This window comes from Chiroxiphia lanceolata, chromosome 5, assembly GCF_009829145.1.
Source record: "Chiroxiphia lanceolata isolate bChiLan1 chromosome 5, bChiLan1.pri, whole genome shotgun sequence".
Lineage (NCBI taxonomy): Eukaryota > Metazoa > Chordata > Aves > Passeriformes > Pipridae > Chiroxiphia > Chiroxiphia lanceolata.
The window spans coordinates 49,967,119-49,987,914 of NC_045641.1; the positions used below are offsets into that span (position 1 = coordinate 49,967,119).

The 20,796-nt window shown below is 45.2% G+C and overlaps 1 protein-coding gene across 5 annotated transcripts in view; it reads left to right on the plus strand.

Moving 5' to 3' along the window:
• Window positions 1-4,755: 4,755 nt before the first annotated feature.
• Window positions 4,756-20,796, plus strand: part of TCF20 (transcription factor 20) — a 130,791-nt gene continuing 114,750 nt past the window's right edge. For 3 of the 5 annotated variants that reach the window (XR_004357309.1, XM_032689134.1, XM_032689141.1), the window contains exons 1-2: window positions 4,757-4,982; window positions 16,948-17,058. The gene's annotated coding sequence lies outside the window, so the exon portion shown is untranslated. Of the gene's footprint in view, window positions 4,983-16,947; window positions 17,059-20,796 lie in introns of all 5 variants that reach the window. The other 2 variants (XM_032689140.1, XM_032689136.1) reach the window with 2 other exon arrangements.

Here is a 20,796-nt window from a genome sequence, read left to right on the forward strand (position 1 = left end):
CTCAAATGCTGGTACACTTATATTTGCGTGTTAGGCCACGTTTTTTGTTTAAATAAATAAGCAGAAAGGTTTCTTTCATGACGATCATGACATTTCTAAGTAGAGAAAGGCAATTTAAGTTCAACAGTTATGGGGGACTATACCCTTGTGTGCTTTGTGTATGGTTGGACTGATAATGATCACGGCACATGCCTCCCCTAAGGGGTGTTGTTAAAAAAAATATAGACCAAATCAGAAAGGACATTTGAACTCCCTAAAGAACATCTATAAAGTTGTTAGGGCTTTTTTTTTCCCCTTCCCCTCCCAGCAACATGTCTGTGGAACATCCAGGCTGAGCAGCAACATGGTGTATCAGCTCTTACGTGGGAGCAACACATTATACTGTCAGGTCTCCTTTTCTGTATGACAGACAGGTCAGAATATATGATGGCACAGTGTAATGTAAAGCTGTTAGTGGTACTCAAGTTGTCTTTCCTATGGTAGATCTTATCTTAGTCTCATCCCTCTATTTATGGAATATTACAGCCTCTGAATTTTTTCTTTCCAATTAACTGCTGTATCTGGATGCCACAGGCTTCTTGGAAGAGGTAAGCGCTTGTCTCCTCAAAGATCTGTGTAATCCAAGGGAATGTATATTAAAACACAAGGAGTGACATCACTGCTGTTCCTTCCAGATGATAAACCAGAAAATCATAGTGATAAAAAGGAAAAATTCTGACTATACACCTCCCCCTCCCAACCCCGCTGAATACAAGACTCCCTCCAAGGTTTCCCGCATGGTTATTTTGGTCTACAAGTGTCTCCAGTAATAGTGTGGAGAAGGGAAATTTCTGCCATGTCCTGGGCTGAGACCTATTGCTCTGCAGATGTCCCAGTCAGTGGACAGTTAAACAGTCCCAAAGGCATATTGTCCTCATTTAAACCCTTCCTGCAGTCAGGGTTTCTTTAGTGCTTTCTTGTGTGCTTTGCTCCATAGTCCTGTGTGAATCAGGTGATGAGAGCTCCTCTGGGATGCTGTCTTGCAGTCTTGTAGATTAATGTTTTCTTTGCTTAATTTAATTTACATTTATATCATTTCTACTCACTCAGACAACCCTAAACAGTCTTTCTCGCTCCCTGGTGCTTCTGCACCCCTGAAGTTCTCATATGCAATTCCCATGATGCTCTTCGCAGTTGTTATTTGGCCAACCTACACATGCTGTAATCCCTTCCAGCTTTTTTATCATTTTATGTTCCTCTTTTTTTTATTTCCCTCCAAGTTGTTGACATGTACCTAGCACCATGTTGTCCAGAACTGAACATGTCTTCGAACTGCGGTCTCACCACTATATTAAAAAATGGGACTATTGCCTATATCTCTGAGAAGAGGTCTCTGCCTTTACAACCCCAAATTAAATTAACTGCATGATTTTTGCTGCCATATCACATTGCAAAAACATATTAAATCTGCTGTCTACTGTCTCCCCAAGGTCTTCTGGTATTTCTGCTTTCAGTGCTTGAGCACAGATGATTCCTCTCTTCACCTCAGTTTCTGTCTTTCAGTAGCTCGTATGTTGTACCTACTGCCTTTGTAGACACGTGGGATCATTCAGGGTTCCTCTTTGAGGAACAGCAGTGTGATTCCTTACACATAAGTAAATTCTCTCTATTTTTTTTTAACGTGAAATAATCTGTCTCCATTTCCCTTCCAAGCTGTCCCATGATAATCTGCCTCAGTGCAATTAAAAGGCGTGTTACTCTTTTTGGTTTCCAGATTTTCCTATTTATAACTGTATAGAGCGCTGGCCTGTATGTTAATAATCTGCAACAATCTGTTTGAACGTCGCATACTGAGGATCACATGTTGAAACTCTTTTTTTTCTGGAGAAAGGAAAACGCTGTTCTTTCCTTAGGAAATTTCTGTCCCAAATGTCAAGAATATGGATTAGCTTTTCTTTGCTGGGGAATGACATAGTAAAATGTTGCTTTGTGCTGGAGACTATTTCTATGGGTGGCTCAACACTGAAATTAGCTTCCCTGGGAAATAAGGTCTATCACAGTAACTGCCACTGTCCTCATTTTCTCTGGTGTAAATGCAGAGCAACATGAATAGAAGAAAGGGGAAGAAAACCCTCATGAAGCCCAAACACTTTGCTCCATACATAATTTTCTTCCTGGGGAGAGAACAAGAAAAAGAAAAAGAAAAACAAACTGTTCACGTGACAGATGGTAGTCAGATCAGCTAATGCAGTCCTAGAAGGTACTTGGATATTACGTTTAGGAAAATAATATAAGAACTGATACAGAAGGGAATACATTTTACCATATTCTACTTCATAGATAAGAGAATATGGAAGAATCGGTTAAGGCAGGCAAGACATTAGAAGTGGTATTGTAGCCGTGATGGTCTAAAGATCCTAGGGAAGCAAGGTTTGTGGTGAAAGGTAATATCTTGTATTAGATCAACTGATAGAGCTAGAAAAAGCAAACAAGCTTTTGGGCTCAGGGTCTCTTTATCAGATCTGACAGAAAGCAGCAATATTCAAGCTAACTACAGGTTAGTTACAATTGCTCTTAGTTTAATCTAATTATATTAATCAACTGGACCACTTGAGAAAAAAAAGGAGCACCTATGAAGTGGAAAGGGGTGTGAGCAGTGACTGACAGGCTGCTGTTTCTCTGATGGAGCACGAGTGAAAAAGAGTTGTTTGTGTTGGTGACAAAGGGAGAAGTCAGCAGGGAGGCTGTAACCAGCTAGGGAGGCAACAACTCTGTTAAATCCATGAGCTGTAGTATTGAGGGATTATAAGTTTTAATGCTGAGCTTTAGCTTTTGGGAAGGTTTTGTAGGTCTCCTTTGGGGTAAAGGATTGATGGGTTCAAGTTGTTGCTGTCTGACAAATACCCCCCTAATGTCCTTTACTGTCTGACTGTATGCGCTCGTTCTAAGGCAGCAATTATTCAGTTTCATTCACATGGTTTCTGTAAGGGTATCTCGTGCTGGATGAAGTGATGAACTGTAGAGATTCAGGAAGAGTACATGCAGGAACAAAGAATTGCAGCATTTTGCTATGGGAGGAAGGGCATTGATGCTGTCTGTGAAGCAGTGCTGGCATATTTCATGTTTGATGCTCTGGTGGTATCTGATTCTATTTCTTAAGTTTTCATCTGCGGATTTGCTTCCTGTAATGAGTTGTGAAAGGGAGAGCCTGAAGGTTAGAAGGAGAGACACAGGAAAAAAACCCAACTTTTCAGGGACAGTAGTTTAAGAGATTTTTTATGTGTGGATTTTAGCGTGGAATATTATCACTATCAGGAGCACGTGGTTGAAGGAGGGAATGCTACAGTAGAGATAAAAATAAAATAATAAGCAGAAAAATAGGCTGGCAGAAAGCTAATGTGGTCAGAAAGCTAATGTGCCAGTCCCTGTTAATTTTGGTAGCACTAGACAAATACCAAACAAACCTTGATTCCTTGAAAAGTGATTTTCCAAAATTGCTGTTGTTGCTGTCATATCTTTATTGCAGTAAATTCCTCTATTTTATGGAAGAGTGACCCTTGGTGGATAAAGCAAATCACCAATGTTCCGCTCAAAGCAGGTGCAACAATATCTGCAGGGCTGGCTGAATCTCACAGCTTCTTGGTGTGTTGTGGATGGCTGCTGGTCTTATTGCATCTGCTTTATAGAGGAAGTTGGGTGCTCTGTAGGTTCTTGTGTGTGTGCTGGCTTGCAGGATGCCGTTTTTTAATGTCAGTTATGGTGTCTAGGAAGCTGATGCCAGTGTAGGAGCAATCTCGGGACTGAGTAGAGCAGCAGGGAAGCTGCTCATTGAATTTGTGGTTCTATTTCATGAAGGAGTCTGAGGTTTTCTGAGCCGTCTGCATTTCTGATAGAATGTCGCTTGTGTCCTATACAAGGCCTGGCTTGGTGGTGGTACGTTTTTCAGACTTGGATTGTGAAGAAAAATGGCATATTGGGGTATAAAAAAGCTGCAGGAAGGTGATCTCTCTGCCCCCTGCTTAGAGTTTGGCAAATAAAAAGAGATGACTAAATGCTGTCTGAAGAAGAAAGCTGGATGCTGCATGATGTAGCAGACACAAAAACTTCACATGGTTCAAAAACAAAAATACTGAATGTATTATTAAGCAAAATCCTTTGGGAGCTGTTAAATACAGAGACCCTAGCTGTTTCCTCAGCAGGGAAGTGCCTGACCACAGGATCACCAGGTCATGGGGGGAGTCATCTTGGGCAGCCGACTACTAGGGTTTGTCTGTTCAGCACTCTGGGAGGCAGGATGCTGATCTGACTCCGTACTGCTATTTCTCAGATCTCTTCTAGAGAAAACGAGGGGTTTTCCTCTCTTTCATTGCGAGCTCCAACTAGATAGCATATAATTACGTTTTTATTTACTTTCCTGACTGCTGCGGCAGGCCCAGGCCTGTGCATCAGGGCCCCAAGTGCACCACCGGCAGCCTCAGGAGGGAATAAATCCCGTGCTCAGGGGTCCGTGTTATCTCCCCCGGAGCGGGAGTCTGGAGGGGAGGGCGGAATAGCACAGGACGGGGCGCAGGGCCCGGGGCACCGCCCGCCCTACCCCGCCACCCCCCGCTCCAGGCAGGCAGCGCTGGGAGCTGCCCGAGCGCTCCTCGCCCTCCTCCGCGCCCGGCCCCGCCGCGGAGCCCGCCCCGCCGCCGGCTCCTCCTCCCCCGCCGCCGCCGCCGCTCCGCCAGCAGCCAGTCGGGCCTGAGACCCGCGCCCGGCTGCGGGGCCTGCGCCGAGCGCCGGCGGAGGGCGGGCAGGGTACAGGGCAGGGGAGAGCAGCGAGGAGGAACAGCGGAGACCGAGCCCGCCGTGTCACATGAGTTGACAGGACTCGCTCCCGTTCCCGGTCCCCTCCACGCAACAAAGACTCCGGAGCTCCTGTGCCCGCCGCGGGACGGGGCGGGACGGGGCGGGGCGGGGCGGGGCTGCCATGGGACTCTGAGGGCCGCCGGCCCGCACAGGTAAGCGGCGGTGGGGTGTGTGTGACCCCGGCGTGTGCGGCCTTTGCTGTTATTTCTTTTCCACCCCCCCGGGGAGGGGAACCCGCCCCCCATCGCGTCCCTCCGCCGCCTTCCCGCGTGTGAAGGGCGGGCGGGGGCTTTGGGTAGTCCCCGCGCGTGGGTTCCTGTCCTGCTCGTTAATCTCCATTTCCTTCATGTTACTTCATATTTTACGGCGATCAAACAGTTAAAGCCGGGGGGGTGTTGTGCATTGCCACCCCTCTCCTTTCTCTCCCCTCACCCATCCCCCTTCCCTCCCCCCCTTAGGGACCCCCACGTAGTGACCTTTCTGGCTGTTAAGGATAATATTAAGGCGATCTTTATTTTTGTTAAAGCGCCGTCCTGCTTACGAGTTGCCTTTCCCAAGCCAGATTACTGCTGGCGGTGGTAGGCAGGCAGCCCGTCGCCCACCGGGACTTGCCCACTGGGACCGTGGCTGGAAGTTGTTGACAGTGGCGGGGGTGCGCACGTGTGCCACACGCTCCTCGAGCCGCCGAGGTTTACGGCTGGAAACTCCCGCTGGGAGGCCCGGCAGCCACACCGACGGCTGAGAAATACCCCAGCAGGGCTGGCGTCTGAAGACTCTGCTTGTTTGGGAAGCCCTCTCCCCGGGTTTTACTGCCTGTGGATGTGGAGAGTGTGACGCTTGAAAGAGTGCTGGGGGCATGTAGGCCAGGAGAAGTTTGTGGGTGGGAGAAGGGGGTCACGGGGAGGTGGGCTGGGGGTGCAGGAGGAGCTTGCAGGGAGCTGAGGCGCCAACAGTGATGGGAATGCGGGGCTGTGGACAGCCTGGGCAGGGTGCTTGGCACGGCAAGTGCTCTCCCTTCTGGGTGTGTATGGTTCAGTGTGATGCTGCTGAAGGGAACAGTGTTATGTGTGAGGGATGGTGGTTTTTTATTTTTTATTTTTATTTTATTTTTGGCTTGCAACTGTCTATGCTGTGATATGAAAATAGTCTGCTCCTGGGCATGGTCAGCATCGTCCTTCGTATGCCAAGTGGCCATTGGGCTTGAGTTTTAACGAGGTAGCCCTTGACTCTGGAGGTGCCCCTTAACCCTTGTTCTGTCCAACTGGGAATGTTCTTGGGGAAGGAGCCTCCCTCTGCGCGGTTATCTTGGCTTGTGAGGACAGAGAAGAAACCGCAGTTCCCTTTCAGAGGGAGATGCTTTGCCAGCCTTGATAATTGTGTTAAATATCTTTAAGTCAGAATTAAACATAAGTAGAGCTAGGAGGTCAGGAGGAACAATCCACCTGTTGCCAGGTGCCTGTGAGGGCAGAAACAGTTTCTGGCAAAGCCATTTGTGTTCAGGTGGTGGTGCAGGACTGTGGTTCAAGCAGTAGGAAACTGATGGCATGCCGGGGAAGGTGGTGGGGAGCATGGAAGCCAAGAGTGTGTAGCACCTTCCAGTGCAGCTAATATGTCCCGAGGTGTTTCACAGCTCCTCTCACTGCAGGATTTGGAAAGAAAGGGAGTGCATGAGCGAAGAGGTTGAACAGATACTGCTATGAGCCTTGACTGTTCAAACACTATGAGTTAGCTCATGTGTGCTGCCTCCACCCGAGCATTTTTAAGGAGTGGCGTTGGGGTCCTTGTTGGTGTCCTTCAGGGTGAACCAGATCTGCAAGTTTATACCTGTCTTCATGTAGACTTGGACCTGGAGTTTATTTTTAATAAAGGTGAAAAATCTTATGTAGTGTGACTTCAGTTAAAGCAGCAAATGTTCCAAAACTGGGAAAAACTGTGAAAGTAGAGAATTCCGATTTTTATTGTGCATTTTTCCACAACTCCTTCTTTTCCCAAGATTCCTGTCCCAACTCCCCTCCCTTTGCGGATGTTTCTTGATCATGGTGGAAAACAGAGGGCAACTTGTCAGTAGCCGGATCAAGTTCTGCTGCTGAGGGCTGTGAATGTGACTGGGTTTTAATGTAACCAGCTGTGTTACCAGGGTCTGGACTGGGACGCTGATAGTTTGTTTCACTTTGGTCATTAGCATCTGTAGAACAGTAATAATTATGGCTGACAACTTGTGTCTTCATGAAATACGAAAAAAAGGCTGGCTTTTTCTGTAGAGTGGATGGGAGGCTTAAAGCAAAAGTTCATTTGTCCCTTCCCTTCAAAAAAATGTGCAGTGCATTTTTGAAACTGAATCATCAGGTACAATTCATTTCAAGTATTTTAAGCTATTTGAATTTGATGCACTTTGGCCACATGCTCAATGGAAATTGTTAGACAGTCTTGCTCAGATTTGTCCTGGCTGGGCTCAAAGAGGTAATGAGGGAATCTCCTTGCTGTGGCCCTTTCCGATCTGAAGCAGAGCAGAAGTATCTTATAAGGGGTGGAATATTTTGATGCCCTGTGCTCTGAGTAAACTGGGAAAGGAGCGTGCAGGGCTCTTGTCCACCAGCCAGGCTTGGATGCGCTGCCTCCCACTGACAGACTAGTGTTGGCTTTTGGCTCTCTGAGCTGTGCTTTTTCAGAGGTGTAGCACAGGATGGGGCACATGGTGTTTGGAGGGCAAATTCCCTCCAAAGTCACTTTGTCATGGAAGTCCATAATAAGGATGCACAGATTCAGGAAAGATTATTAGTGTCTGATGACCTGGCCAGGATTGTGTAATGACACTGAGTAAGAGATAAAAGGTTTTATATCCCATAAACTTAGTTCTCGCTTCAGGGTGAACCTCAAGGCTTTTGAAAACGTGTGAGTTTGATGGCTTTCTGGTAACTGCAAATAGGTGCAAACAGTAATCACTTGAAATAAGTCCTTAAAAAATAGGAACAGACACAGGTACAGGCTATAGGCAGGAAAGTTAAAGAAGAGCTAATTGCTATTTTTCGGTGTATTTTTCAAATCACATTTAATCCTGTGTATATGGTTCTGTGGGTGACCCAGCAGCTCCAGCAGTTTATTCATTTATTTAAAACAGCTTTGTAGTTCACCTTGAAAACCACTTCCTGCCATATGGTTATATTATTTCCCTATGCCACATTTTTTGCTAATTATCAAGACCATTTGCTTTAAAATAGGTGTTTTTAATTTCACAGCCTTGTCTGCCTCTCCTGCTTGATCCTGCCCTGGAGTCAAGAGGCTGTGTCTGTTCATTCTCCATGGCAACAGGCTGTGATTTACTTATTTCAATTTAATTAAAGAGCAGATATCAAATTCCAGGCATCTTATATGTTCCTTATATTAGAAAAATATCAGTGGATCAGTCTCCACAGCAGATCTACCAACCTCAAAAATAAAATTCCCAGCCACTGGTTTCTTTCCCAGTCCATCCCCTTTGGAAGAGTTTAGGAGAGGGAGGAGTGCTGTGGCCTGTCCTCAAGTGGAGCGGATGGGAGCTGCTGGACTGGGATTCTGGTAAGAGTCGAGTTCTGGACTCCTGTAGCACTGCCGATTACATTGGGGTGCCAGTTAAAACCTCAGCCCATTATGTCTCCTCTCCTCCTGCTGATGTTCTGCAGCTCTTGGGAGATTTTGAGGCTTGATGGTCGGCATGAACACCCCAGACCTTGACTGGAAAGGGGAGCGTGGGTTGTGTGCTCTGTGCATGGACTCTGCTGGGCAGGCACTTTCTGCAGCAGCTACATCTGCTGAGTGTGACACCATTTCAGGCTTGAGTAAAGGGCACAATGGGCACAGACATTGGCACTTGCTGCAGTGAAAATGCAGAGAATGGCAGTTCTGCTAGAAAAGTGATTATGTTTTATCAGCTCTCCCCATGTGAGATTTTACAAGTCCAAATCCTTTGGTGTTGTGTTTTTGGTCCATCTTGAAGCCTGCCTATTTTTTGATGCGTGCATGATACGGCTTTTGGTTTTAAGCTGGTCACAGCACAGAACCCACAACGCCCTGTTGGTTTAAGCATGCCTGGCATTTGTATGCAGGCTAGAAATGAAGGCCAGTTTTCCAAGCTCTGTGGTTGTACAAATACTAGTTTGTGTTAGTCAGGGATAAGGAAGCATATGAGCAATGACAGGCAGTTGCTGGCTAAAGAGATAGGGTCAGGAGAGCACCTTGGGGGTGGATGGAAGAGCATCGTGAATTTACTAACCTGTAGGTGTTAGGTTTGGTAGTAAATGGACAGAGTGGAACCTGTGTAATTAAGGAGTGCCAAAATTAACACTCCTTTTTGCCTTCAATACCAACACCCCAATTCTTAATAGGATTACTTTCCCTTGAAGGGACTGTTCAGATGACTCAGCCTTTGGAGTACCTGCATGCCGGTGGTGGTGGTTGCTTCCTAGGAGAAATTGTATAACTAGACTCAAGTGCTATTTCTGGGCTCTGTTAATGTGTGGAAGAAGACAAGTTGGCTGTGCATTTTTATTAAGCCTCAAGGAGCAGTTATCATCAGAAGAGTGCCTGCACAAAACTGCACCTTTGGATTTTTTTTTTCCCCTTAGTGTTGCTACTCCTAGTGCTTTTTCATAGTCACAGCTGGCAATTCTAACAACAGACGTAGGTTCTTGCTCCTCCTAGCCCTGCCAAAGCCCATGAGGCTACGTCAGAAAATATTAGATTCTCTCCTGGCTTGCTTATCTTCATCGATTGAAATTATGTACAGAGTTTCTGGCTGAAGATTCCTGGTGATCGCGCACCAACTGGGAAGACCTTCTCCGAGTTCGTGAAGTTAGCAGTTAAGCATGTGTTTACTAGTAAAGCTGAGCATGTTTGGTCTGCGAGCGGTACATCTGAAATCTCATAATGTTGTTCCTAATAAAAACAGAATAAAACCAAGCAAAACCTCAAAGCAAGCTTTTGTTTGTTACTGTATTTAAGCAGATACATTCAAAGAATTTATAGCCAACTGGCAGCATTCTTAATTCTTTATTACTGGTTTTACTAGGGTACAGGCATGATCTGTATTCTTTAAGAGTGCATCTGTTCCTCTTGCTTATCCAGCTTTGAAGTAGACCTCGCTGATATTAATTTCTGTATAGCCTGTAACCTCATCTATAAAATGGAGGGAATACTTCATACAGGCAGCTGTGAAGTTACATTTATTGTCTGTAAATTGCTTCTAGTAATTGAGCAGAGGAGGTGGAGAGAAATAAAGACAGTGGAGTAATATGGGCTTGTTTTTTTTAATCAAAAAAACTGCATTATTTTTGTTCATCTGATGATGTAGAAGCTAATGGGGAAAGAAAAATGCACCCTGAAACTAATTGTTAAGTTTGTAATGAAAACAGACAATTTTTTAGCATAGTGATGAAGGCAGCCATCTTGTTTGATAGTAACAGAGTCCAATTTAGAAATAGGGAGGATTATTATTGGAAATCCTGCAGTACCTCTCATATTTCTGTCTGGTTTGGGTCTGCTCAGTTTTAGTATTGTTCTTTATCTACATGGCTACCTTCACCATCTAGTTCATAAATGCCTTGGTAAGGAGAGCTTAATAATAGTTAAAACTACCTGGTTTAAGATTTTTAGCAAACAGCTCTATTGCAGTTTTTTCAGCTAGGCCCCTTGTTTTGTGCTGACCAGTATTTTTGTTGGATGAAACTGCAGTTTCACATGGGTAAAGAGGGATTTTCTTGCTGTGGCTGAACCAGTGTAACCACTTGCTCATCCTAAGAGGGGTGAGCAGCCTTACTCCTGGCTCTGGCTATATTCCTTGCCTTGTGCCTATTCTGGTGCTAAATGGATCCAGCTTGTTCAGCTTTCAGAAAGCTGACTTGCCCAAAACCGTAAAAAAAGTGAATTATTCTCTCCTGGGACAGAGAGCTGAACCTGCTCACCAGGTTCAGGCTCGTATCAGAGCTGCCATGCAGGAGGGGTGATATTTGTTTTGCCAGCAGTGAAAAGTAAGGAATGAAAGAAACGTGAAAATAGCCCCCCCCCCTTTTTTTGGCAGCAGTGACCTATTAGCCTGGTTCAGTTGTAATGTGAAGCTTTGCCCTCAGCCTTCGTTTTCAGATCCCTCCCTTTCCCTCCACGCCTCCTCTTTTCCCCTAGGATATACTCATGTGCCTCCAGATGCTGACTTCATTCCCAAACAGTATTTTCAAAAGGGGAAAAAAAGGGAAAAGGTTGAGTTTCACTGCCTCTACAATAAAAGACAGACTGTAGTTCCTGAGAGCCTGTTGCTATGAGCCAAAGAATTATTATTATTATTAGGCTCATATATTATTATTAAAGGGCTCAAAAAATAATAGCCATAATCCTTCCTTATGAGGGGGCAAAAGGAAACTGCCTACTGAGTTTTGAAAGTTCTTCCCCAAACACGGTGATGGCAGCTGTTTAGACTGAGGCCCTGGAGCTGATGGGATCAGGTGGTCTGGGATGAATGACAAGGGTAGGGAAATGTCTGGAGAATTTTCTGCATGCTGTGTTGAGCCAGGCCTGGAGTTGGGTACCACAGCACCAGGAGGAAGTCTCTTTATCTCCAAACTGTGACTTGCATTTGCTCCAGGTGCTATGGCCTAACTAATTTTCAGGCACTAGCAGAAATTGGGAAGTGAGACACTGCTGTGGTACTGTAGAATGGCGCTATCTTGCTCCGGGGGTGCAGTGAAGCCAGGGATGTGATGAAGCTCAGACGCCAGGGGAATTGGCCAAGGCAAACTTTGCTTCTGCTGACTGGCATGGATAGCGTCTCTGCCTCAGCCTTGCTGTTGATGGATCGGTGTATCTGCATTAGCCCTTGCTGCCTGTGGGGCAGCAAGATGTGTGTCCAGGGAGACACATGCCCAAGAGTCTGCTTAGCAGGGGCACAGTGCACATCAGAGTGTGCATTTGGGAGACTAGATAGAGGTGTCTGCTGGCCTACAGGAATTGCCTCATGGCTGAAGAGGCAGATATCATGCCTGTCTGGTGAATTTTATACAGCATGAAGGTGAAGATGATGTCAGTGAAGAGCAGTGCCAGAGGCAGCAGGATGCAGTGAGCCTGTGCATGTGTGGACTGACCCAGCAGCTGTACCTGTCAGGAGGGGCAGGTTGCAATCGGTATGGTACGCAAATTAGAAATGTTTGTGCAGCCATTTTCAAATAAGGAGAGTCACAGGGAGGGACGAGGGAATTTGCTCCAACTCGAGAGTTGTTAGAGATTTGTTTCATGCTGTACTGCAGTTGGTTGGGTTGGGTTTTTTAAGCATTTAAACCTAAATTCTTCTTGTTGGTATTCAAAGACATTATGGCAAGAGAAAGATTATTGTAGGGTTGTGTTGCTTTGCATGGTAAGATTATACACTGGGTGGCTGTTACAGGGCGTTTGTGTTCCAAGGATGGAGTGAATAAAGGAAAGAATCAGTGCATTGATATTAAATAATGATGCCACTGGATATGCTGAGCACAAAGTGTCTTTGTTTTCAAGGATATATATTTTTTTTAATCTGACACATTTATAAGCCAGCTGCAGTATTTTTTTTTAAGATACATTTATAAGAGATGGAGCAATATAGAAAATGCTGTAAGTAATCTCATTGAGAAGTGTGTTTTTCTTCCATCCCCTTGCACATGCGTGCAGCCTCTGGGGAAGATGTTAGCGAAGGAGCTGGATAATCAGGGTCTTCTCTGGAGCTGCCATTGTTCTGATTGATGCAGTGGGTATTAGCTGGGGAATGTGTACAGATGCACGGGCTGTCTGGGGTTTCATCTCTGCAGTCTCCCTTTTTTTCGGTCCTCCTAGAGAGAGATATGTATCCTGGCACTTCAGTCTTCCACCTACATCTCTTTTTCTTCTCCTGTAAATACTTGCTGATTTTTTTGTGTGTGTTGTTCTTCTGGCAAATCTTCACCTTTGCTTATAATGGGTGACTCTCCTCCTTTGCTGCATAACCTGGCTCATGATGAGGGCTGTTCCTGTAAGCCAGTCTTTTCCTGGATCTCTTTGCTGAATTTTCATGCAATCTGACCAGTCTGGGGGCAGCTTCTCTGCTTTTGTGTTGGTTGCTCTAGCAAAGATCCAGGTATTGAAGTGGACTCCAGCAATGCTCCAGCTGCCCTTTGGAGCGCGAAGGAATGCAGTGAAAAAAGTAGCCATTTCGGGGTCCTGTTTGTCCTTAGACTGGAAATGCTGAGGGCATGAGAGTTCCCATGTAGGACTGCAGTAATTAAATAGTACTGGGGGGAGAGGGAGTAGGAGAGCATGTGATGGTCATTTCAGATAGATTAACAAAGAGAGGCTATTGCAGTGCCAACAGAAGACATCCTAATCTGGAGGTTCCTAGCCAGGAAATATTTTAAAAAGCTATCCCAGAGAGTGAGAGGGAAGCCTGATAGGTCTGTCCTGTAATTAATTGCCCAGATACCACTGGAGGAGCAGCTTGAAGAAGGGAACTCATATGTGAGCCGGGTGTGGCATAGAGAGGGAAATGGGAATTTCCTGACTTTTGTTTGCAAAGCTCAAGTGTAGAAGGAATTTTAGACATAATAGGTGGAAAGAAGGACTAAAAATTAATAGGTAATTCCAAGTTGTGGTTTTTTTTTTTTTTTTTTTTGGTTTGTTTTTTTTTTTTCCACTGCGTGCTCCTGGCTAGTGTTAGCTGAACATCAGTTGAAGCAGTACAAAGCATGCTTGGGAACTGGAGACATTAAGCAGAAAGAGAGAGTGAATCTGATTAGCTTTGCTTTTCATGCATTAAGCAGAAAGATGGGCTGAAATGTGATTGCAAACAGATAATAGCAGCAGGCTCCTGAGGCACCACCACGACCCAGCATATGGGGTGATGGATCTAACCATGCCATAGAACTGTTTCTTGTAATAGAAGCTGCTTGTTTTTATGTTGTGGTTTCTGTTGTACTTTCTAATTATCCTATTCATCGCTGTCTGCCATTTTGAGCATGGCCACGTGGGATGGCTCAGCCCCCTGGAATGTGTGCTCTGTCAAGCACTTCTGCCCTGAATAGTAACTGTAGCTCTGGTAGCCAAAGGGTGGGAGGGAAGAGGTGCCAAGGCTCAAGAGTCCTAGCTATTTTTCCCCTTATTTCCAAGAATAAGGGAAGTAACAACTGCTGCTTTTGCCATGCTGAGAAAGATGAGTGAGTGCTGGTGTTCCATGTGAAGTTCCTAACTTCCCTCTGAACGTGCAAGTATTGGGGTTTGTTGGAAGAAGGTTTCTAGTGACCTGAAAAAAGGGGCATCTATCACTACTACTTATAAACAATAAATAAAAGCTGGCCTTGCTACACCAGTCACTTTTTTGGCACAATAGCAGAGATCCTGGAGCCACTTCCAGCCTGTGGCCTCTCCTCCACACAAAGCAAAGGCAGCAGAGAGAGCAGGAGCTAGGCTGGCAGAAGCTAGGCTGGTGCAGGCTGCAGATGGAACTGACGATAGAGCATCCAACATCCCTGCCTGCTGCTGGGGCAGTTTTCTGTGTTGACGTGGTGATCTCTTCCCCAAAACAGCTTGCTTTCTCTTCTCTCCACCCAAGACTTTAATTGATGGAAAGCCTACAGAAACATTTCCAAAACTGTTATGGATCGGGGGAATGCAAATAGAATGGGAAGAGCAGACCTCTCCTTAAAATGTCTGAACAAAGCACAGTAGCAAGCAGCTCACGTGTGTGTGTGTATATATGTATTTTAAGGCTAGAAGGGATGGGTCAGACTAGTGTTTCTGTGACCTTTTCTCAACTGTGTCTTAACTTTCCTGACTGCTCCTTCTCCTTGCCTGTCAGGGGACTTCCACTTCCTTCCTGCTGACCTGCAGGGCTGCAGGCAGCCTCCCTACCCTTGTGGCAGCTCCCAGCTCTGGCTCTGAGCCCAAGCTAATAATCCTGACAGATTTTACTGGCTTGTGCTCTGCTCCATGCCTTGCTGTAGGGGAGACGGTGTGTGAGGCTGTGGTTTGCATGACTTTAAGCATCACACTGGCCCTGGGGAAACCCAAACCTCGTAATAAGCACCGGCTGAGCCTCTGGTAGAGCCTGGCTTTGCTCAGTGAGGCCTCTTGCTTCCCTACCTGCAGGTGACCGACTAGCACAGATATCATCCAAACACACCTTCTAATTGTCCCTGGCTGGCTGGATGATTGTCAGCAGTATGGGGTTCGGGTGGAAGTAGGAGGTGTTGATAACCAGGAAAGGAAGAATTCATCATCTACCAGAGAAGGGTAATGAAGATCTCCTCTCACCACTCTCCCCACGCATCAAAGCACACTTAAAAAAAATAGAGCACTCATCTTTGACCCCCATTAATGACTGGCTTGGTCTGTGTAAGAGTTTTATGAGTCTGTTGCTGCTCCCACAGAGTTTAATTATTTAGAGCGTGAGGTGGAGGTTTGTGCTTTCACTGCTGATGGTGCAGGGTTCAGGCCCTCCTGGTGGGACAGGAGGGTTGGTTACAAAGGCAGGCTGGCTGGGAGTGCAACCGCTTGCTCTGAGGAGCCTGAGGGAGGCACGGGCTGCAGCTGTGTGGTCCTTGTCACGGGAGGGTATCCTTCCCATTGTGTGAATTCCATGTGACTGTGTCATGTTGAATTCAAGGTCTGTGTCCTTATCTTCAGGGCCCTTAATGGTCTGGACCTGAGATACTTTAAGTGACTACCTGAGGCTCCTGGGTGGGCACACTTGTGGCAGATCCTGCTTGTTGCTGAGACCCCCGGTCAGTGCTAGAGGCTTCAGGGGCTGGTGTAACACTTTGGCAGCAATATCTGATTTATCAGCCCTGGGCTACAGGCCTTTCCCATTCCCAGTGGTAGCATGCCTTCGCTTGCCTTCTTTCTGTGAACAGACCCCTCCTGTTTTCCCCAGATTCTGTTCTACACTGTAGCAACCAGTTTTCCTGCTGTAAGATCCCATCTTCAGACTGCTGCTAGCTTCACTTTGCAGTACATCGGCTTGTTCTTGCCTTTTCTACTTTTTCTCACCCAGCACTTCTCTGCTGCTAATCATCCTGAGACTTGGGAACACAGAACAGATGTAAGGAACAACCAAAGAACAACACTGATTTGTCCTTTGTGCAGCTCATGTTCCCAAACAGGCAGCCGGTCAGCTGCCTGATATCCTGCTGACCATTCAGCCAGGTTTCCACTTCTAGTGGGGAGATACCTGGCTCTAGGCCGATTGAATGGGATATGGGCTGATGTGTCAGCTGGCCAGCTGAAGGGTCACACTGATGATGCTCACCTTCTGGCTGCTTCTGGAACGGATAAATTCCTCTTGAAATTGTGCCACCTCTTGCGTTGGTGGGTCCATAGGGCTTGCAGTGCTCATCAGTGCTGAAATGAAAGAGCAGTAACTGTTCAGTGCAAGACTGTAAGTGAAGGCTTATTTCAAAGGAAAAGTGGTTGGTATTGGTGGATCTGAGTTTGGCTGATAGCCAAATAAATGTATGGATGGACTGCACAGCCTTATTTGATGTGGAAGGTTCACACTATATTTCTCGTACCATGCACATCAATACTGAAAGTGCCTATCACAGCAGACACCAGGAGCTAGCAGGTCACCTGGTGCAGTGCTGCTGCTGAAGGCTGAGCTTTTTGTGCATGCTGGGGCTCGCTGCTGTGTTCTGCTGCCATTTCTTACCACCCTGAGCTCAGGGACTACTTGAACCTTCTCCTTCTCACATCTGCTCTCCTGCCATCTCCTCGTGCATGCTTGATCTCCTGTTTTCTGCTATAGCAAGGGCCTGTGCAGGCTCTTTGTTGCATGCTCTTCATGCTACCCCTATTTAGCCTGGTTTATATCTTCCCACTCCTTTCCCTATTCCTATTTCATTTCCTCTGGTATGGGACTAATGTTCCAGGTTATGTTGGGAGATTGGATTGAGCCGAGATGGCAGAAAGAGGGTGGAGGGGAGGAAGGGGCTTATACTGATAGATGTGAGTTTATGTCGTGAACTCAGTCTTTAATATGTTGATTATTGTGGGTCTGGCTAAATCAGCTGGACCTGCTAGACAAACGTGTGTCCTGCCTCCATATTCTACTCTGTTTTTCTATTTTTTCTTTGTTTTTTTTCCCTTGAAAATTAATAGGATTCTACCCATTGATGATTAAAACAACGCCTGGAGTTTTGGAATGGATCAGATGCATCAATCAAATGTTACTACATTGCACCCAAAGAGAGGAATGCCATCCATCTGGGGGTAGGGTTTGCTTTTTCTTTGCCCCCATCAGTATTTAGAGTTATTTGAAACCTTTTTTTGTTTTTAAATGCAAGAACTTTTAATAGAAGGTGTTAGTTTTCAAAATGAATTACTTTATTCTGTGAAAAATTGACCGCCTTTTCTTCTTTTGTGGATATGGAGCAAGGTTGTACCTCTTCATATTCAAAATGTTGTTAATAATCTTGAGGCTTTGCAGGGCTTTGGTAAAGAAAACATTTCAGTAACCACTTCAGATATTTTTGGAAGAAAATTTTCTCTTTTAAATGAAAAGTAAATCTATTCTGATTAGTAATAAAGATGAAAATAACTTTTTTTTTTCAGAAATGTCAAAGTTCAAGTCATTTTTCCCAGTTCTTGAAATTAATGTAAAACAGACTAATACCCCTGCATAAACTGTTCCCCTTGCAAAAAGGGAGAGGAAGTGAATAGATCAGTAGGAAGCTGCAATGCTTTGTGTATTGCTTATGGGCATGGGGCTACTCTGGCAGCAGGTATAGCATGAGACCTGGAATGAAATAAAAGGTTGGTGAGAATGTGAATCTGGAGCCTTGCACGGGTGTAAAGCACAGGTTGAAGCCCGAGAAGCAAACTGAAGTGGCTTTTTGGCTCCCCTCCACTTGCTAGAGCACAGCTACCCATTATCCTCTCACTAGTATTGGCCCTTGGCTGTCTCAGCAGAGAGGCTGCAGAGACAGAACGCTTACCTGGCTCCCAGAAGTGGGATGGACTTTCCAGGTCAGGCATGAGAAGATGCGTGTTAGGATTTGTGTCCGGAAGTAATGCTGTTCCAGCGTTGCTCACTTGAAATTTGAAGCTCCTTATGCTTCATGTAAATTTCCTGTTCTTTTTAAAATCGCTTTTGCTTTAGAAATGAAGGGTTTTAAAGCTGAGGGTTTGACAGAGCATGCTGCAGAATGATTCTTTTCTCCTCAGTATGTAAGTTTCCTGAATGAATGATTTTGAAGTAAAGTAGTATTTCCCTGCAGAGCCTGCCTCTGTTAAGTCTTTAGACTGTCGCAGCAACAGCAAGACTACTAGTGCAGTATTAATAATTTGTGTGTGTCCCTTATTTTGGACCTTTGTCAGTCATTTCAGCCTCAGCAGGCTGGAAGAGATGAGAAAAGCAAGTATAAGTTTTGCTGCTGTCTTCTCTGCATATGTTCTCAAGGTAGGCAGAGGATTTGGGTCTCCAGAGAATGTTTATCTGGAACCTTTCAGCAGTGCTAAATTTACAGAAGTAATACCAGAACACAGCACACCAATGTCTCATTTCAGTCATCTCTGCACGGGGTTGTACTGCTTTTGTTGGACGTCCGTAACAAGTGTGGTTCAGATGTTTGTGAGCTTTGCCTGATTGCAGTAGGTGAGGGAGAGGTGAACTTTTTATCAGTGCCTCCTGTGGGGTGAACCCAGCCAAGGCGTTGCTGCATGTGTATAATCAGCCCCAAACGTATCTGTGCTGCCACAGCTGCACATAACTTTCCTCAAAATGGGGCTTCCTGTCCTTGATTCTCTCCCTCACCCTCTTCTAAATGGAGGGAGATGGTCAGCTAGTTTGTGTGTTTCCTGACTAGGTCTTGCTCGAGGGGAGAAGCAGAAGACTCTTTGAGCCAAATGAAAACTAGTCTTCAGAAACAAGGCTGATGAGAGGGTGTCACCAGAGAATTCGACTGGTTTAAATACAAACTGCTGGTGAATTCTGGAATTTAGAGTTGCAGGTTTGCGCTTGGTGTTAGCAGTTATGTGAACACCTTCCAGCTTGTCTGTCGATTAGGTACTTCTTCAAATCCTGTTGGAAGCACGGCACTGTGTTCCAGGGAGTTTTGGAGGGGCAGTGGTGTAGCGTGCATGAACTAGTTGACGTGTTTCAGCAAGTCTTTGTTCTTGCAGGCAGGTACTGAACAGTTTGAGTCAGATTGGTCTATTTAAATGGTATTTAGCAAGCAGGTAAGTAGTTTGCAGGAAGTTGGAGAGTTTGCTTCCATTTGCTGCTCATGGTCCAAAGTGGTTGATTCACCTCAGGGAGTAGGAGACCTTCAGGTTCTGTGCTGCTGGGTCATGGATGGATGGATGGATGGGACTGCCGAGGAGAGAAGATTCTACAAGGACTTAATCAGTATCTTAAGCTTGAAATAGCTTTACTGAGGAAAGACATTTCTAGAATAGTTGTTGGGGGGGAAACTGTTTCTTTAAAACTGGATTATATTATTTCAAATTCAGTTTTTGACTATCTTGGCTTGGAAAAAAGTTTGTCTCAAAAACGACTCTGTGTGTGCAGAAGGATCTGCAGAGAGATTAACGGATAAGAAGAAACTTGGTCTAATTGTTTTGTGTTTCACTGACTAAAAGAACTTTTAATTCGAGGGTGAATTTTTCGCCATGATTTGTACCTTTGTATTTCAAACATACTCTCTTCCCAGATTCTCTGTTTTGTTAAGTCTTTCTGAGAACTTGTATGCACAGTTTCAAGAAAACAGGACGTAACTGAGTTAAGATTTCTTGAACTTAAATGTTAATACTTGAATTGCATAGCTAAATGGCTTGGCTGCTGATAAATGGTTATAGTTCAGAAAGAAACTAAGATACCTTGTTGGACTTCAGACGTCTCAGTTGCAGCAATGAGAATTTTTTTTTCCTTTTTCTCTTTTTTGGACTTATAAGCCAGGAGCCTTACTCCTGGCTCTGCACTTGTGTGCTTCATCTAGTATACACATGTATTTGTATCAAAGGACTGCAAAGCAGCACTAGTTTCTTCTGCAAAACAGAGAGAATTGGGAAGATGAGTTGGAAGATTCTCTTTCCTCTTTCTCCTTTTTTTTTCTTTACCTCCTCTCCCTCCTCTTTACAAGAAGTTACTTTAAATAGGGAGCTGTTCAACAGGTTGCAACCAGAAGTCTATAATAAGATCTCTGTTCACTCTCCCTACTTTTTCACATGCAAAGTTGTGGCTGTAATTATATGACAGCTGCCCTCCTGGCTGACATGCAGCAGATTGAACTGGGGATCTCCAGAGCTAAAAGTGTGAGCTGCTACTCTGTGAGCTGAAGCTCTATAGCTGGAGGCTGTAATGATCTATATCCTTCATGACTGAGTGTAGAAGGGAGCTGCAAAAAGCGTTTGCTGAGTTATGGTGCATACAGAGTACTTACTGTGTACATGGTTACTTCCCAGGTGTACTGGAAGCTTTTTTTGAGTGGTTTGTGATAATTGTACAAACTGTTGTCAACTCATGGGTGCTTTAAAATGATGCTCCATTTTGAAGCCTTTCTACCATAAATAAAATAACTTTACTAGCCTGTTAGGCACGGACATTTGTTGCTGTATGTGTAAGTTACGCTGAGGACAAGGGACCCTGATGTTACTGAAGTCCTTCAACTAATGCAATCTAAGTAATTGGTACCAATATTGAATGCAGTGTGAAAAATCCTGCAGCACCAGTGACATTCAGACAAGTTTGCCTTTATGCTTTGCCATTACAGTAGGTTTTTCATAGATGGCACCATGGGAGCTTTGTAAAAGCAAAGGAAGGAGAAGCTGGAATTGTTGTAATCCTTCCTGTTTCCCAAGGACCAGGAAAACCTGAGCAGTGCCAAAGTTTGTCAGGCTGAGGAAAAGTGAAGGGAAGCAGAACCATATGGAGCTTCATGAGTAGTGTCAGCCGTGGGTAGCTTCTGTAACCAGTGTTGTGGGAGGGGGAAAGTGTGTTACAAGTCGAGA